Source organism: Aphelocoma coerulescens, chromosome 15, assembly GCF_041296385.1.
Source record: "Aphelocoma coerulescens isolate FSJ_1873_10779 chromosome 15, UR_Acoe_1.0, whole genome shotgun sequence".
Taxonomy (NCBI): Eukaryota; Metazoa; Chordata; class Aves; order Passeriformes; family Corvidae; genus Aphelocoma; species Aphelocoma coerulescens.
Window position 1 is genome coordinate 11,789,950 of NC_091029.1, and position 10,592 is coordinate 11,800,541.

Below are 10,592 nucleotides of genomic sequence, written 5' to 3' on the forward strand. Positions count from 1 at the left end.
ACAGGGAGAGGTCATGGGGCTTTTCCCGTGGAGTGTCTCAAATGATTTTGGGACGCAGCCCCCTTTTTCTGCTAAGTTCCTGGCAAGAGCACCCTCTGAGGTACTCGGGAATTACAGACTTCCAGAACTGCCTACTCGATGCCCCCCTCTAATATGCATCCCCCTTTTGGGATGGAAAAGGAAGAAAATGAAACTATTCCTAATGCTATGAAGTCTTTGCTGCCTTGCTCTAGGTACAGGAATTTAGCAGGGCCTTGGCTGAGCAACAGTCTCTGTTGATTAGTAACAGTTTCTAGAACGAATACTTTCTTCTGTTACTTCCTCCCTGTGAATTCCTAGCCTTGTCTAAGGGCAGATTCACACGGTCTCTTTGTAAAGACACATCTATCTTACTCCTTTCACTCCCACACCTTCTTGGCGGTGGGACGGCTCCCCCCGGCACAGCACCTGGCACAAAACCCCTGTATGCGCACACACACACCTGCACTTACCCTGCACTCCGCTGCACACACACCCACACACCCCCCCGCACACTAACACCCCCCTCCACATCCCCACCATGCTACTTGCAGTGGCCCTGCCCCTGCCATCCCGGCCGGCTGGCAGCACCCACTTCTCACATGCTTCCCCATGCCTTGTATTTCCTTGCTGCCCCCTCTGTAGCCTTCCCTCAACCTGCCTTTTCTCCCTTGCCTTTCATTGACTTGCTCACCCATCCCCCACCTGACTTCCTTTCACATTCGTCTAGGTCTGGCCTCATCTTTCCTTTTCCTTCTAGGACCCTCATTGCCTTGCCTCACCTTGCAAAGCCACCACTTGCCTTGCCTTGCCCTTGAACCCCTCCCTTGCCTTGCATTACCTTGCTTACTCCTCCCCCACCTGGAATTCAAGACCCATTTTCAATGACATTTCATGGCCTTGCCCTGCCCTTTCTGCTCCTCCTTAGGAATCTCAAAGCTCTCAAGCATCTCCGGTGTTTCAGGATCACATGAGAGGAAGACCAGGGGAGGACGCATGTTGCCACACTCATCTCTATGGGCAGCCTTTGTCTGGGAGCAATCTTTGCATGTCTTGAATCTTGGAAGAGCAATTCACATTTTGCCCTTGAGCCCAGGGACCAGAATGAGAGTTCTTTTGCATACAAAGGAAAGCAGGTAGCTCAAGTCTTTTAGGTGCAGAGGAGAGATGACCCATGCGGGATCAAGGCCACACAGAGCACTTGGTCCTGGCCACTTTTGTGTACCAGCAGTCCTTGAATGTACTTCTCACCTGCCTTGCCTTGCCTTGCCTTGACAACACAACAGTTTCCTTGCCTTGCCCTGCTAGCTCTCTGGAGCCTTGCATTCCTTTGCATGGCCATGCCCTGCCCTTGACCTGCCTACTGCTTTCCTCCAGGGCCTTGGCTTGCCGAGCCCTTCCTGTTTCTGCCTGGCCTACCCATCAGTGGACTTTCCTTCCTACGGCCAGCCTTGCCTCTAATGTCTGGGCCTTCTCTTGCCTACCACTCCATTTGCTTTCCCCTCACTGCTCTGGCCTTGACTACCACTCCATTTGCTTTCCCCTCACTGCTCTGGCCTTGCCTACCTCTCCCTTGACTTGCCCACAATTGCCTGCACTTGGTTGGCAGTGCCTTGCCTGCATGGAACTCAAGGTAAGGAATGGTAGGCAGGGCAAAGCAGAGCCAGCAAGTTGTTGGTAGTGTGAGGCAAGGCAGACGTAGGCAAAGGAAGCAGAGCAAGGGTAGCTTAAGAAGAACTAGACAAGGTACTGAAGGCAAGGCAAGGCCAAGAGACTTGGAGTGCCTCTCCTTGGGAAGGCAAGGACATAGTGCCAGTGTTGCTGGAGCAGATGTTAAGGTACCGTGGGGAGGAATAGTCCAGCAAGACATTTCTCTTCTGGCCCCTGTGCGTGTTGGGGCAATTGTTGGACATATTCAATACTGGAGGTGGATCAGTCCCTGGATGTGTTGTATTTTGGAGGAGGGGATGTGGTTTCTTTGGAGATGGGCTTGTAGTTGCTCTCTTTGGCAAGGAAAGCAGGTTTGGATGTGCACATCAGGTGCTCTTAGGGATTTTAAAGGCTCTTCCCAACAGGCAGAGCTCAGGGTTAGAGCTGTTGAGCTGTCGGTGGGAATGCAAAGGCCAAGCTCGTGAGCCTTTTGTCCTGGTGGAGGTGTCCTCATGAGCCTTTTGTCCTGCTGTAAGTGGGCAACGGAGCTGTGAGTGTGAATAATGTGACGCTACGTCTATCTGAGAAGGAAGTTCCCGAGCCGCAGGGTGTTGTGCTCAGTTTCAAGGCTACTTGGAGGAGGGGGATACTCGAAGAACACCTTCTTTCTGGACGCATCCTTCTGGGTGTGCTTAAGCTGCATGGACTCGGCAGCATTGAAGGTTTAGGAACCTGTTTCTGGCCAGGTTGTGTGCTGGAGTGCAAGGGCTGCGCCTTCCTTTCTGAAGCAGCCAGAGCATTCTCAGCTGAATCTGCTTGTGAAGCAGCTCTTGGCTGGATATTTGAAATTCGCTCCACTGAATACATTAGCTGGGTGCCCAGCTGCTTTGTTCTTCACCTTCTGTGATCTGGACAGAAGTGAAGCCCAGTGATGGCTTGGAGCTTTGCCGCTCTTCAGCGTGAACACTGCATGCATCCACAGTGTGCTGTGCACGGATTTTGCTCAGCTCTCGCTCAGTGAAATGCATCAGGAGAGAAGCACTTGCTGGATTAGCCTTTCGCTAGCCAAGGCTTTCAACACAGCACCACAATCTGGGCAAGGAGGAGGAGAAAGGAAGAACATCTTTTCGTCCTTGCATGTTCTTCTCTGTGAGATGCCTATCTGCGTCTTCGCTCCCTGCAAGGCTGTACTGTGTGCGCTGGTACTTGGAACTGAGAAGAAGGTGCAGAGAGCACCGCGATCTGATGGCACTTGGAAACACCTTCAGTGTTGCAGAGTCCAAAGAGGTAGAGCTCACACAGAAGGACTCATCAAAAGAGAGGTCGTTCTTAGAGCAGCCTTGAAGCTCTGCACAAAAGACTGCAGCAGTGTACCTTCATTCTCAGGCAGACATGTTATCACGTTTTTCAGTCTCGCAGCTCCATCGCCGATGTCCAGCAGTTGCTCTCATCGAAACATACTCTAGAAGTAAAAGCTAGTGCTGGGCTGCACCTTCCTTTATCTTGCTGGTCATAAGATGCATTGAACTCACCTGTGCATTCTGTCCTTCCTTCCTCTGCTGAATCTAGCAACCTGTTTTCTGGGTCTCAGGTCCTAATGTTAATTGTTTTCTACAGAGGGCTGGGAGAGGAATAGGTAGCAGCACAAGGAGATGGCATTGAACTTTTCTCTTGTGGCTGCTACCGTGAATTTGGCAGGCAAGTGAGTGGCAAGCACGCTCTTCTTGCCGCCTATACGCTGTGCGCACGAGCCCGGTGCTCCGCAGCTTCCTTCTTCGCTTTGTGTGACACATTGCGCTTTCCTTCTCCCGGATGCGAATCGTCGTCTACTTCTCGCACAGAACGCTGTGCCGGCAGCAGAGAGTCCCAGCGCACTGCTTCTGCCGAAACATTCAACTTTGCTGCTCTTCAGTGAGGATGCTACACATATCCACAGAGTGCTGTGCACGCTTCTTCCTCAGCTGTGTGTGCAATCATATCCTTTCCGATTCACAGAGTCCAAGCTGTCTATCTAGCTGCCGCTCAGGCAAATGCTCCAAGAGAGACGCACTTGCTGCATCAGTCCTTTCAAAGTGGCAGACTTTCAACAGAGCACCACAGTCTGGCCGACAAGAAGGGGTAATGAAGAACACGTCTGAAAATTGTCGGAGTCCATATATGTGAGAAGGTAGGTGTATAGTCCTTTTATCCTGTGCCCAATGTAAATAATGCTTGGAGAACTGGCTGATTTACAAATGTCTTCTTTCTTCACAATTTCTTCTCTTGTGAGCTCTAGGTGCTTCAACTCGGGCACACAGAAGGTGTATGGAAGTGATTGTGCTGTGTTGGAGTGAAAGCTCCTCTGGACCCAGGCCCAGAGGGAAGCCAAAGCACAGGGGTTGAATTAAAACCTTTGGATAAGCTGAAATACATGAAGCCACACCAAAGTGAAATAGAAATATAGATTTTTAACTTTTAGTCGGAATATATGCTTAGTGCCTTAAACATTAAAAAGCTGTAGCAGAAACCTCAGTTCTTGCAGCAGTGTTATCTTTTCACAGAAATCTTTACTTTAGACAAAATATAGATAGAATTATACTGTTCATTTTTAAATAGAGTGTTCACATAAACAATAAGAACTGATAGAATCTGTATATGCAAATCTGTGTAATACCTATGTAACACTTGTGTAAGACTTACGATTGTTAGAATTAGACCAGGACAGGTTAAGAAAAGGAAAACTAGAATTGTGTGTTAATCTTATCGGTCAGTTAACAAATATAATCCACACTTCTGTAAGAAAAAATATATGGAGCGTATAGAGCATATAGAAGAAAAAGAAAGTGGTTTTGCCTGTTGTTGCTGTTGCTGCTTGGCTTTATCACGTGACCCCCTTCGAACTCTGCCTTCAAAAAAGCTATGAGACTATGAAATAAAGAACTTAGTGGAACAGCAGCCTCCTCTGCTCTTTTACCCTTGTCCGAGAAGGAAGGGTACCCTGTTAAAAGCTCAACAGTGCTGCAAGAACCCAGGGCAGAAGGAAGGTCGGCAAATGCTTTCTGACCTAGCAAATCTCTCTGTCTGAATTGCATCTGGAAATCCTTCACTATAACAATGGATTCTGCCACCTTGAGAGAATGTGATGATGCTATATATATATTTGGGAAGGAAAGTGCAAATCATAGTGTCTTTCGTCTAGTTTAAAGATGGCAAAGGGACTATGAAGGCCATTACTGGCTTTTTGTTCTTGAACTTTTTCTTTGGGAGCAGCTGCTGGATGGTTTTGAAAAGGATGAGAAGTAGGTGTCTTTACAAACAAACTGTGGGCCTGATGGTAGATAAAGCCAGATATTGAGAGGTGAAAGAAGCAATGGGAGGAACCATAGATTCCATAGGAATTCCACTAATTGACACTAATATCAAGAGTGTGCTAATCCCTGGATTTAGAGAAAAAGAACAGAGATACAAGGAAAAGGATGGGGATGGGGGGGGGGGGGGTACACCTAAGAAAGGGGGTTTGTATTAAGCAATTTGGGAAGTCTGTACCTCTCAAGTACCTCAGCCAATGGGGAAAGAGAGAAGGAAATGTGGCCAGGAAATTAGGATAAAAAGGAGGCTGCATCCTCTAACAGTTTGAGAAGCCCCATGGGAAATGCCCATGACCTCTCCCTTTATTCAAATAAAGTAACAGAACTCCTCTGTCTCCTTTTTGGACATAAACCTTTGGTGTTGTGGATTAATTTTCCTGACAGTTTGGAGGGGGTTTGGGAGCTGAGAAATTGAGAGGGTAAGGTGGTACATAGAGTTGGAGAGAAAAGGCATCTCTCCAGGGAGTTTGATGAATTTCAGAGGCTGCAAGTTACATGGTGCACAGCCGATTGCACAGAAAAGGTTCTCAAAGAAGGAGGTGGAGCTGGAATTACCTTTTCTTTTGCAGCCTATAAACTGCACAGCCAACAACGAAAGGATTCCTCTTCCTTCCCCGCTACATGCAGCACTACCGTCTTTCAAGTCTCCAAGAGGCAGGATGCACAGCGGAGCTCTTCCACTGACTTCTCCCGCACGAATGGGGCTGGGCCAGAAAAGCGCTTGCCTTTTTTTCTGGGCACTGTCAGCGCTCATCAAAACAACCACACGATGGCACTGTGGACTTGCAGAAGAGGGAAACCCACCTCGCCCGGTTCCAAACCACCCCGAGGGCAGACCCAATTTGGAAACGTCCCTGCTCTCTAATCTACTACGTCAGGACAAAAAGATTTCTCTGATCTTCCAAGTGCAAACTCTCCTTTGCACCACTCTCAAAGGGCAACACGAACTCCTTTGCCCTAACAAATCTTTTCACTCTAGCAGTGTCTGGCCACAAACTGAAAAATATCCGGCAGAAACAGAGCTCACAAAAGTGCCAGCTGAGAAAGCTCTTGCTGCCTACAACTTCAACTGCACCCGTCAAACTACCAGCACACGCCTTGCTCTCAGCACTTTCCTTCTCAGCTCTAGGTACCATCCTAAGCCTTCAGCCTCACAGAGTCAGGATCCAAAGGGAACGGCCCCAGGGACTGCTGACACACTAAAGGTAGCAGGACAAAAAGCTCAACAACTTGGCGTTTGCATTCCCACTGACAGTTCAACAACTCCAATCCCGGGAACTACCTGTTGGGAAAAGCCTTTAAATTCCCTGAGAGCACCCAAACTTGCTTTCTTTGCCAAACAGAGGAACTATAAGTCTGTATCCAAAGAAATGGCATCCCCTCCTCCAAAATATAAAACATCAAGGGACTGATCCCATACCAAGGTGCCAGAACACCATTACTCAGCATTACCTGCCCAGGGCACCAGATTAGCTGCACACCCAGACTCAGCATAGCCATGTACCTTGTCCAAAAGATGTGCCCTGGCACAATTTCCGAGGGCCACCTCTGAGAAGTGGAAACCATATGCCAAATTGAATCTGTCAGGAGGCCACCTTCCAAAGATGGATACCGACTCCATCATTGTACAAATTGAGGCAGTGCTTCCCACCAAATATGCCAGAAGAGAAAGTTGCTGCTGCCCTTGACCTGCACGAGGCAGCTTCTTCTCTGCATCTCCAACACTGGGCCTACGTGCTTTCCTTGCCATGAAAAAGCATTGCCATGCTCATTCAGGATCTTACCAAGTGAAAGTTGCATACCATCTCCAGTATTGCATATGTCCAGCAATTGGTCCTATACAGAAGGGGCCTGGCCAGAAATATCTTGCTGGACTCTTCCTCCCCATGGTACCTTAGCATCTGCTCCACCAGCACTGGCACTATGTCCTTTGCTTCCAAAGGAAAGGCACTCTGAGTCACTCGGCCTGGCTTTGCATCAGTACCTTGCCTAGTACCTACCGTTGCTTGGCTTCCCTTGCCTACGTCTGCCTTGCCTCGCCCTACCTACAACTTCCCTGCTTTGCTTTACCTTGCCTACCACTCTCTTCCTTGCCTTCCATGCAGGCAAGGCAATGCAAAACAAATGTAGGCAGTTGTAGGCAAGTCAAGGCAGAGGCAGGCAAGGCCAGAGAAGTGAGGGGAAAGCAAACGGAGTGGTAGGTGAGAGAAGGCCCAGAAGTTGTAGGCAAGACTGATTATAGAGAGGTCAACCCAGTGATGGGTAGGCCAGGCAGAAACAGGAAGGGCTATGCAAGGCAAGGCCCTGGAGGAAAGCAGTAGGCAGTAGGTCAAGGGTAGGGCATGGGCCTACAAGGGAATGTAAGGCTAGGGAGGGTTAGCAGGGCAAGGCAAGGAAACTCTTGGGTTGGCAAGGCAAGGCAAGTGACATGTACGTTCAAGGACTGCTGGTACACAAAAGAGGCCAGAACAGACTGCTCTGTCCGGCCTTGATCTCACATGGGCCATCTCTAATCTGCACCTGAAACACATGGGCTACCTGCTTTCCTTCATATGTACAGGAACTGTCATTCTAGCCCTGAAGCCCAAGGGCAAAATGTAGATTGTCTGTCCAAAATTCAAGACATGCAAGGATCTGTGCCAGAAAAAGCTGCCACAACAGATGAGTGTGATTGCACACCACCTCCCCTAAACTTGCTCTCACGTGCTCCTGAAACACTGGAGGTACGTGAAGGCCTTGAAAATCCTAGGAGGAGCAGGCAGGGCAAGGCAAGTTGAAGAAATTCCACAAAAAGAGGGGTCTTGAATTCCAGGTGGGGGAAGGGTGAGCAAGGCAAGGAATGACTTCAAGGGAAAGGCAAGAAAAGTGGAGGTTTTGCAAGGCAAGACAAGGCAGAGCTAAGCAAGCCAATAAGAGTCCTTGAAAGAGAAGGAAAGTCAAGGCTGGACCTGACAAATGGGGAGAGACATCAAGGTGGGGATGGGTGAGCAAGTCAGTGCAAGGCAGTGTAGGGAATGATGGCCCAGGGAACACTACAGAGTCTACAGCAAGGCAATGCAAGGTGTGGGGAAGCAAGGCAAAGTAAAGGAATTGTCAGGAAAGGCAAGGAAATGAAAGGCTGTAGGAAAGGCAAGACAAAGAAAAGTGAGGGTGGGGTAGACAAGGCAATGGGTGAAAAACATTCCATGCACGACAAGACCAGGATAATAGCAGTAGGGGAGTCAAGGTGGGGGATGGGTGAGCAAGGCAATGCAAGGAGCTGGAATGGTAGGAAGGGCAAGGGAAGGACATGGATGGGTCAGGCGTCCAAAGGAAAGGAATGTTCTGTTAGGTTTGTGGGGGGAGTTGTGTAGTCTTGAAGGAGGTTTCTGATAGGGTTTATTATTTGTCTCTTCAGAGGCGTTCAGGTTTAATTCTGGGAACTGGTTGCCCTGAAAGAAGTTGCTGTGTGCAGTGAAGATTGAAGTTTTGCTGGAAAGCTTCATACAATTGTTTCTACATTGTGTATTTTATAACCTGTATTTGTCAATCTGCCCTGGCTGGAAACTAGTGAACTATTTCAATGTGTTCAGAGATGTGTTTGTGAAAACAATTGATGTGCAGACTAAAAAATTTAAAGACTTCCTAACTGTCAGTAATCTGGTATTTCTCTGTGTCATTTTATGCTTTACTGTCTGTTAATTTGAAGCATGTGCGAACCTTGCTTCAAAATCTAAGTCATTGCTTACTGCATACATTTGAAATACCTTTTGCTTATCTAATTTTTGTTTGTCACTTACGTCCTTTGTGCTTTCCCATGTGCAAGTGAAAGAGTACCAAACTTTTATGTTGTCCTCTTTACTAAAATCAAACAACAAACAAAATAAACTCTCTCTTCTTTGTAGTCTAATAGTTCCTCTGTTGGTACACTCAGATAAGTTATTTTTGTTGGCCCTTCCTTTCATTCTCAGGACACCTCTGGCAGCTAATTATGTGAGTATTGTTGATCTCTGTGGAAACTCCTGACAACAGTAAATAATGCTCTACTTGAATGCTGCTTGCCTGTTGAAATGTGGTCAGTTTTTAGGTGAGAGTCATACTTCTCCTAGTTTTGTGTGTTTGATTGGAGGGCGGAGTGGTTTTGGGAATTAATTGATTAAGTAGAGTTCAAGCTAAATTATTAGCAGTGATATTTGTATAAGGCTGAAGAGCCTCTATTGTGATGCAATTTTTAAAAATACATAGTCAGGCTCTTTTTAATGTGGTCATAGCCAAGGAGCAAAAAAAGAAAGTTATTTTTCATATAAGTTTAGAATTCTTGGAGGTGTGTGGCTGTGTTGGCTGCCTGGAATGCATGCATATGCTCTAATATGAATTTTAATATTTAAGTTGTTCCTTAGGATAAACTAAAGCAGGCTTAGGTAACTTTTAAAATAGCAAATGTAAAAGTACCAAAAACCATTAAGAGCAGCTTACTTTTGCAGGAACTGGGAAAATTATTTCAATCTGTCTCTCTAGAAAATAAATTTAGTTCTTAGTCAGCTTTCTCATATTCTCTCTTACTTGCTTGCAAAAGAAATCTGCACCAGATAAATGTCTCTTTCGCATTAAGAATACTGGACAGGTTGGTTGCTTTTAAAATCAAGGTTGGTTTAAAATTACATCTGTGTGCACCTTAAATCTTCTTCTTCCACTTTCCTCCGTATCATCCATGTCCTGTCAAACACCAGCAGAGGATAGAAGAAAAAATTGTAAAGGTCTGTCATACAAAAGAGATGACAGATTTTGGTTATAATTCATGATTAATGGCAAGATATCTCTTACTATTAAAAACAAGTGAGAAAAGCAAATTACTTGTCATGCACACAAATGACAGTAGTGATGCTGTCTGCAAGATCTTGTCTTCTACAGCATGTCAGTATGGTGAATTTGGTGTACTTTGTGCTTTTTTTCATGAGATAATGGTATACAGGGTGTATGCTATTATAGTCACAAGTGATCAGTGGTAAATTTTGTGCTGTTTTTTTGAGCTCCACTGAAGGCAAGAGGAAACTTGTGTTCTGGTCATGTTTCCTCACATGTTCATCTACACCAGTTCATTTAATGGGGTACTTTCAAGCAGCCCTTGTGTTTCGTGATGTAATACAATAATAAAATAAGACTGCCAGAATTGCCTTTTCTTTGGAAATGGGATAGATGAGAATTTGAGTCTGACAACAGAATAGCACTGTATGAAGAGCTATAAATTAAAGTATAGAATGTCTATGACCTCTTTCCCTTTCTCCCTGCATTCTTCTGAAATGTGCCAGCACTGAGCTACTGTAGTCATTGCAGCAAATGCAATAATGTTGTAGAGTTTTACCCATGTCTTTCCCATGCCAGTGTCTCACTTCAAGATGTTTGGATGAGATAAGAGTTTCTTCCTAGGTTTCAAAGAATTTAAAACTCTGATAAACTTCCTTTTTTTTTCCCATTCAGCCTGTGTTTTGAACTGAGAGAACCTGATTCAGGAAGGAATAAACCACATGAATTAGTTTGTTGCATAGACATCAAAGACCTGCTATAATTAGAATAAATGTTTCCACATTGTTCCTTAAG